The sequence below is a fragment of the Triticum urartu genome, chromosome 1A, assembly GCF_056163025.1.
Source record: "Triticum urartu cultivar PI428250 chromosome 1A, HENAU_Tu73, whole genome shotgun sequence".
Taxonomy (NCBI): Eukaryota; Viridiplantae; Streptophyta; class Magnoliopsida; order Poales; family Poaceae; genus Triticum; species Triticum urartu.
In genome coordinates, this window is record NC_141873.1 from 328,066,821 (window position 1) to 328,074,667 (window position 7,847).

Sequence of the window (7,847 nt, forward strand, 5' to 3'; positions counted from 1 at the left end):
CTTCTTGTCCGCTAAGTATTTGGGGCAGTTCCGCTTCCAGTGTCCCTTTCCCTTGCAATAAAAGCACTCAGTCTCAGGTTTGGGTCCATTCTTTGGCTTCTTCCCGGCAACTGATTTACCGGCCGTGGCAACTCCCTTGCCGTCCTTCTTGAAGTTCTTCTTACCCTTGCCTTTCATGAAACTAGTGGTTTTATTGAACATCAACACTTGATGTTCCTTTTTGATTTCCACCTCCGCTGATTTCAGCATTGAAAATACTTCAGGAATAGTTTTCACCATCCCCTGCATATTGTAGTTCATCACAAAGCTCTTGTAGCTAGGTGGGAGCGACTGAAGGATTCTGTCAATGACCGCCTCGTCCGGGAGGTTAATGTCCAGCTAGGACAAGCGGTTGTGCAACCCAGACATTTTGAGTATGTGCTCACTGACAGAACTATTTTCCTCCATCTTACAACTGTAGAACTTGTCGGAGACTTCACATCTCTCGACCCGGGCATGAGCTTGGAAAACCATTTTCAGCTCTTCGAACATCTCATATGCTCCGTGTTGCTCAAAACTCTTTTGGAGCCCCAGTTCTAAGCTGTAAAGCGTGCCGCACTGAATGAGGGAGTAATCATCAGCACGTGACTGCCAAGCGTTCATAACGTCTTGGTTCTCTGGGATGGGTGCTTCACCTAGAGGGGCTTCTAGGACATATGCTTTCCTGGCAGCTATGAGGATGATCCTCAGGTTCCGGACCCAGTCCGTATAGTTGCTACCATCATCTTTCAGCTTGGTTTTCTCTAGGAACGCATTGAAGTTGAGGTTGACATGAGCGTTGGCCATTTGATCTACAAGACATTTTGCAAAGGTTTTTAGACTAAGTTCATGATAATTAATTTCATCTAATCAAATTATTTAATGAACTCCCACTCAGACAGACATCCCTCTAGTCATCTAAGTGATACATGATCCGAGTCAACTAGGACGTGTCTGATCATCACGTGAGACGGACTAGTCATCATCGGTGAACATCTTCATGTTGATCGTATCTTCTATACGACTCATGTTCGACCTTTCGGTCTTCCTTCCGAGGCCATGTCTGTACATGCTAGGCTCGTCAAGTCAACCTAAGTGTATTGCGTGTGTAAATCTGGCTTACACCCGTTGTATTCGAACGTTAGAATCTATCACACCCGATCATCACGTGGTGCTTCGAAACAACGAACCTTCGCAACGGTGCACAGTTAGGGGAACACTTTCTTGAAATTATTGTGAGGGATCTTCTTATTTAAGCTACCGCCGTTCTAAGCAAATAAGATATAAAACATGATAAACATCACATGCAATCAAATAGTGACATGATATGGCCAATATCATTTTGCTCCTTTTGATCTCCATCTTCGGGGCGCCATGATCATCATCGTCACCGGCATGACACCATGATCTCCATCATCATGATCTCCATCATCGTGTATTCATGAAGTTGTCTCGTCATCTATTACTTCTACTACTATGGCTAATGGTTTAGCAATAAAGTAAAGTAATTACATGACGTTTATGTTGACACGCAGGTCATAAATAAATTAAGACAACTCCTATGGCTCCTGCCGGTTGTCATACTCATCGACATGCAACTCGTGATTCCTATTACAAGAACATGATCAACCTCATACATCACATATATCATTCATCACATCCTTCTGGCCATATCACATCACATGGCACATACTGCAAAAACATGTTAGACGTCCTCTAATTGTTGTTGCAAGTTTTTTTACGTGGCTGCTATAGTTTTCTAGCAAGAACGTTTCTTACCTATGCCAAAACCACAACGTGATATGCCAATTTCTATTTACCCTTCATAAGGACCCTTTTCATCGAATCCGGTCCGACTAAAGTGGGAGAGACAGACACCCGCTAGCCACCTTATGCAACTAGTGCATGTCAGTCGGTGGAACCAGTCTCACGTAAGCGTACGTGTAAGGTCGGTCTGGGCCGCTTCATCCCACGATGCCACCGAATCAAGATAAGACTAGTAACGGCAAGTAAATTGACAAAATCAACGCCCACAACAACTTGTGTTCTACTCGTGCATAGAAACTACGCATAAACCTAGCTCTGATACCACTGTTGGGGAACATAGCAGAATTTTAAAATTTTGTACGCATCACCAAGATCAATCTATGGAGTAATCTAGCAACGAGGGAGAGGAGTGCATCTACATACCCTTGTAGATCGCGAGCGGAAGCGTTCAAGAGAACGGGGTTGAGGGAGTCGTACTCGTCATGATCCAAATCACCGAAGATCCTAGTGCCGAACGGACGGCACCTCCGCGTTCAACACACGTACGGTTGGGGAAGACGTCTCCTCCTTCTTGATCCAGCAAGGGTAAGGAGAGGTTGATGGAGATCCAGCAGCACGACGGCGTGGTGGTGGAAGCAGCGGTGATCTCGGTAGGGCTTCGCCAAGCTCCAACGAGAGGGAGAGGTGTTACGAGGGGAGAGGGAGGCGCCAGGGACTTGGGTGCGGCTGCCCTCCCTCCCCCACTATATATAGGGCCCCTAGGGGGGGCGCCGGCCCTAGGAGATCCCATCTCCAAGGGGGGGCGGCGGCCAAGGGGGAACTTGCCCCCCAAGTCAGGTGGGGCGCCCCCCACCCCTAGGGTTTCCAACCCTAGGCGCAGGGGGAGGCCCATGGGGGGTGCACCAGCCCACCAGGGGCTGGTTCCCCTCCCACTTTAGCCCATGGGGCCCTCCGGGATAGGTGGCACCACCCGGTTGACCCCCGGGACCCTTCCGGTGGTCCCGGTACAATACCGATTACCCTCAAAACTTTCCCGATGGCCGAAACTGGACTTTCTATATATAAATCTTCACCTCAGGACCATTCTGGAACTCCTCGTGACGTCTAGGATCTCAGCTGGGACTCCGAACAACTTTCGGGTTACCGCATACTAATATCTCTACAACCCTAGCGTCACCGAACCTTAAGTGTGTAGACCCTACGGGTTCGGGAGACACGCAAACATGACCGAGACGACTCTCTGGTCAATAACCAATAGCGGGATCTGGATACCCATGTTGGCTCCCACATGCTCCTCAATGATCTCATCGGATGAACCACGATGTCGAGGATTCAAGTAATCCCGTATACAATTCCCTTTGTCAATCGGTATGTTACTTGCCCGAGATTCGATCGTCGGTATCCCAATACCTCGTTCAATCTCGTTCCCGGCAAGTCACTTTACTCATATCATAATGCATGATCCCGTGACCAAACACTTGGTCACCTTGAGCTCATTATGATGATGCATTACCGAGTGGGCCCAGAGATACCTCTCCGTCATACGGAGTGACAAATCCCAGTCTCGGTCCGTGTCAACCCAACAGATACTTTCAGGGATACCTGTAGTATACCTTTATAGTCACCCAGTTATGTTGTGACGTTTGGTACACCCAAAGCACTCCTACGGCATCCGGGAGTTACACGATCTCATGGTCTAAGGAAATGATACTTGATATTAGAAAAGCTCTAGCAAATGAACTACATGATCTTGTGCTATGCTTAGGATTGGGTCTTGTCCATCACATCATTCTCCTAATGATGTGATCCCGTTATCAATGACATCCAATGTCCATAGTCAGGAAACCATGACTATCTATTGATCAATGAGCTAGTTAACTAGAGGCTCACTAGGGACATGTTATGGTCTATGTATTCACACATGTATTATGATTTTCGGATAACACAATTATAGCATGAATAATAGACAATTATCATGAATAAGGAAATATAATAATAATCATTTTATTATTGCCTCTAGGGCATATTTCCAACAGCTGATACCCCGACGCCGTCGTCCATTACAAGAGATCGGCCTCTCTCATCCACAGCTTCGGACCGGGATCCTTGCATCCCATCCTCTTGCTTCATCCCCGCCGTCGTCCACCTTGCCGGCGCCGCTCCTACGACCGTCTCGTCCACCGCGCGCCGCCGCCACCATCTACCCACCTAGATCTGCGTCCACGCCGGTGACAGCCATCGCTACCGCAGCACCGTCAAATTCTCAACAGATGCGTACACGGCGCCGTACCAGAGGCGGTACTCTTTCGTATCTGCTCAACTTATTTATCGCAGCAAGAAAATAGATCGCCACTGCTTTACTCTAATTTCTTGTCTTGGTTGCGAAGTTGCCTTTGTCTGGTTTGCACCTTCAGATCCGCCATGGCACGCTCAACACTATACTCCCAATGCTTATGGTTTTCCCCTTTTATATTCCACACTAGTTAAATCACAGTAGACTAAATTTCAAAATTGGGTCAGTCGATTTTTCAGAGCTCACTTGAGTTTGTCGGTGCGATCGAAGGGGCTCGGGTGGTTGTGGGGCCTCGCCGAACGAAGAAAACTCGATGCGGGTGGGGGTTGGGGCGGGGGTGGGGGTGGCGGAGGAACACAGGCGATGGGGGCCGGTGGTCCGGTCGGCGGCCCATGCGGTGTTCTGTATGGGAAGAACCAGAGACGGGGAAGAGGAAGCGTTAGGAGACGTAGGATCTTCATCCAACCGCTTGAAATGGTCGAGAGACAGCTGGGAGTTGCATTCTTAATGCGCTCTGGTTCATCATGTGTGGGCATTGCACAACCAACATTTTATTATCCAAAATCTGCTTGCTCTTCTTTACCATGTTCCTCTTCCGTTCTTCTTTAATATGTACTCTCTCCGTTCCTAAATACAAGTCTTTGTATAGATTCCACCATGGACTACATATGGAGCAAAATGAGTGAATCTACACTCTAAAATGTATCTAGATACATCTGTATGTGATCCATAATGAAAATATCTACCAAGACTTATATTTTGGAACAAATGGAGTATGATAGTAGTACAGTATGTCCCTTGTACTGAAGATGAGCAGGGACATTTGCAGTGTAGAGGTCTATACGGTCGGTTGTGATGGACACTTTGAGCCTCTTTGATTCGTAGGATCTTGTAAACATAGGAATAGGATTTGTAGTGGCCTGCCCACTTGAATCCTATAAGAATAGCAGGAAATGCGGGGAGCTGTGTCGCCTTTGAGAGTTACACTGATATTAACAGTACCGCACCTTCACTTGAAGAGAGCTGGTATCCGAAGCCTTTCTACCGTACCAGCAATACTAGCACATATATTCCAGCAAGTTCCACTTTGCTGATTTTACTCTGATGCTTAAGGTTTTCCCGTTATATCTACACTATGATCTGTGTAGCTGCTTTGTGTTGCACTAGCAGCAGTCCACTCTTGAAGCTAAACACTGCAATGACTTACAAAATTGGCACCAAGGCATTGAGTGCCATTCTGGATGCAATGAAACTCATACACTCCCCACCTGTTGATTCTTGTTCAGAATATGATCTTAATGACTATTCTACCTCGAGGAGTCAAAGGCAGATGGCCTGTCCTGTTCACCTATCAAGGTGCCTGTTCTAATTTGGCAATGTTTTATTGATTGCGGGTATCTTGCATATGTTGTCTTGCATTTCTTCTACTTTGTTGCACCGCCATCTGCTTAGTTTACTCATCATATATGTCGAGATGCCATGACCATCCATTATCAATACATATTCCATCTGTCATCATACCATGTTTTTTCACTCAAATGATGTTCTTGTGCATCAGACATCAAAAAGTAAGAGGGTGATTGCCGAACCTGAAGGAGCACCAGCAAAGTCCTTAAAAAACGTGATGGTGCTGGAGAAATCAGACAGCACCCCACTTATATTGGTTGTACAACCAGTGACACAAAACGTAGAACCGACTCCAGCAGACTGTACCCATACTTCACTGGCCACACCACCAGCCCCACCACACAAGACCTGCACTCCAGCAAAAGGTATACCGATTTCATTTGCCATAGCACCAGCTGTACCACAGAAAAATCCCACTCCAGCAAAAAGTACAGCAAGTCCATCGGCCGAAGACCTATCCCAAATGCAAAGATGGCCAATTCTTGCAGATTGGAACCCCATTACATTTATTCCCAGTTTAAAAGACAATGCTTTCAATGTTGTTAGGGATTACGTTCATATATTCCCATCATGGGACAATTATTGTGAAGACAAACACCATTTTCACATCTTCCTGTCCAACTTACGTGTAAGTGCTATTATTCATGGTTATTATTTTCCTGTTTCTGCTGATTGAACATATCAATGATTTACATTACATTGTTGTAACTAGGCGAGGGTCAATCTGGATAGTCATGACGAGCAAAGCTTGCTTGTGCTTTACAAGGAAGCATTGCAGCAGTATCGGTGTTACCTGAGGAAATCACACTTTGATGGCAAGTCTATAAACGAATTTCCGGTGAAGTCTCCTGTGCTAAATTTAGAAGACATTGAATGGAAAAACCTTGTTATGCACTGGTCTCGTTCCCAGGGTGAGGCACTGTCTATGAAATCACATGACAATTTGAACTTCTACTTTTCCGCATGTGCCTTACGGATCTTTTTTGCAAGAAATCTTCTCGAAGAAGAATTTCGGTTTGACAAGAACGACAGGATATCGCAAATATGCTGCCCACTGCTTTGCTCTTGTTAGTACCTGTTGTCTTGTATCAATGTACTTGCATACATACCTAGTTCATTATGTGACAGCAGTATGCATGATAGCTTGCTTATTAATTGTTCGCTCCAAATTATCTGATCTGTATGAATGGTTACATTAGTGTAGAATATATCCAATGCTAATGTTTTTTAGCTCTGCATTGTTCTTGTAAGTACATGTTGTCCTTTATCAGTGTACTTATAATGATAGGTAGTTGTTCATGTACCATCACTCTGCAGCTTATTTTCCTTTACCCTCCATTTTTTACACATCAGATCTATATTTACTCTTACCATAAGGTTGGTACTGAAGAAGTTTAGCTGTGCATTGCTCTTGGCTGTACCTTTTGCCTGTATCGCTGCACTTACATTTATAGCTACTTGGTTATGTAGCATCACTCTTCATCTTATCTTAAATATTCTCCATTTTTTCGTATACTATCACATCTATATTTACTCTTAACAAAATGTAGAATAAAGGCAATGTTTTGAAGAAGATTCTGTGGTAAACTTCTTGAATTGCGCCCCCCCCCCATCAGCATGGACAAGGCCTTTATAGAGTCTGTCTTCACCAATAATGTAAGTTTGTCCATCTCAAGCCTTCAAACTTTGTTGTATATATTTGGTTAGGCATGACTGCAACAGATGTTTATTTTTGGTGTTTGTATCAAATTGCTTGTTTAAAGTTTATTATGTAGTTCATAAACAAAAGTTTGTCCTTTCTCAATTTAAGTTTTCAGTTGTACAACCAAGTTCCTTCTTCATACCATGTAAAGTAAACTATACAGCGCAAGTGATCTTCTTTTGCACTGCATGTATGCTTCTGTCTTCATCCGTAATCCAGTGGTGTGGTGAACCTACCCACTATAGCACAATGTCATATTCTGCAATGTCTTAACTATGAACAATGTCATATCATTCTACTATTATTTAAACCGTCTCTTTATTTGCCAATCTAAAATGGTATAAATTGACAGCACACTAACCATTGATACTTATGTGTTCTTGATCTGTAATCCAGTGGTGTCGTAAAGCTGCCAACTCCTTCACAATGTCATTTCCTGCCATGTCTTGACCTGAACAATACCATATTGTGTTAATGCAATTTTAAACTGTGTCACTTTATTCCTCAGTAAGAAATGTGATGAATTATCAGCACTGATACTTTTATGTGCAAAACATGTCATATGTCTGCTTGTTTATCTTTCAAAGTGAGGAAGATATAAGTGTTCAACAAGCGCAGTCTCATCATCTTGCTCAGCTGCTTGCGCTGCAGCTCCCCAGT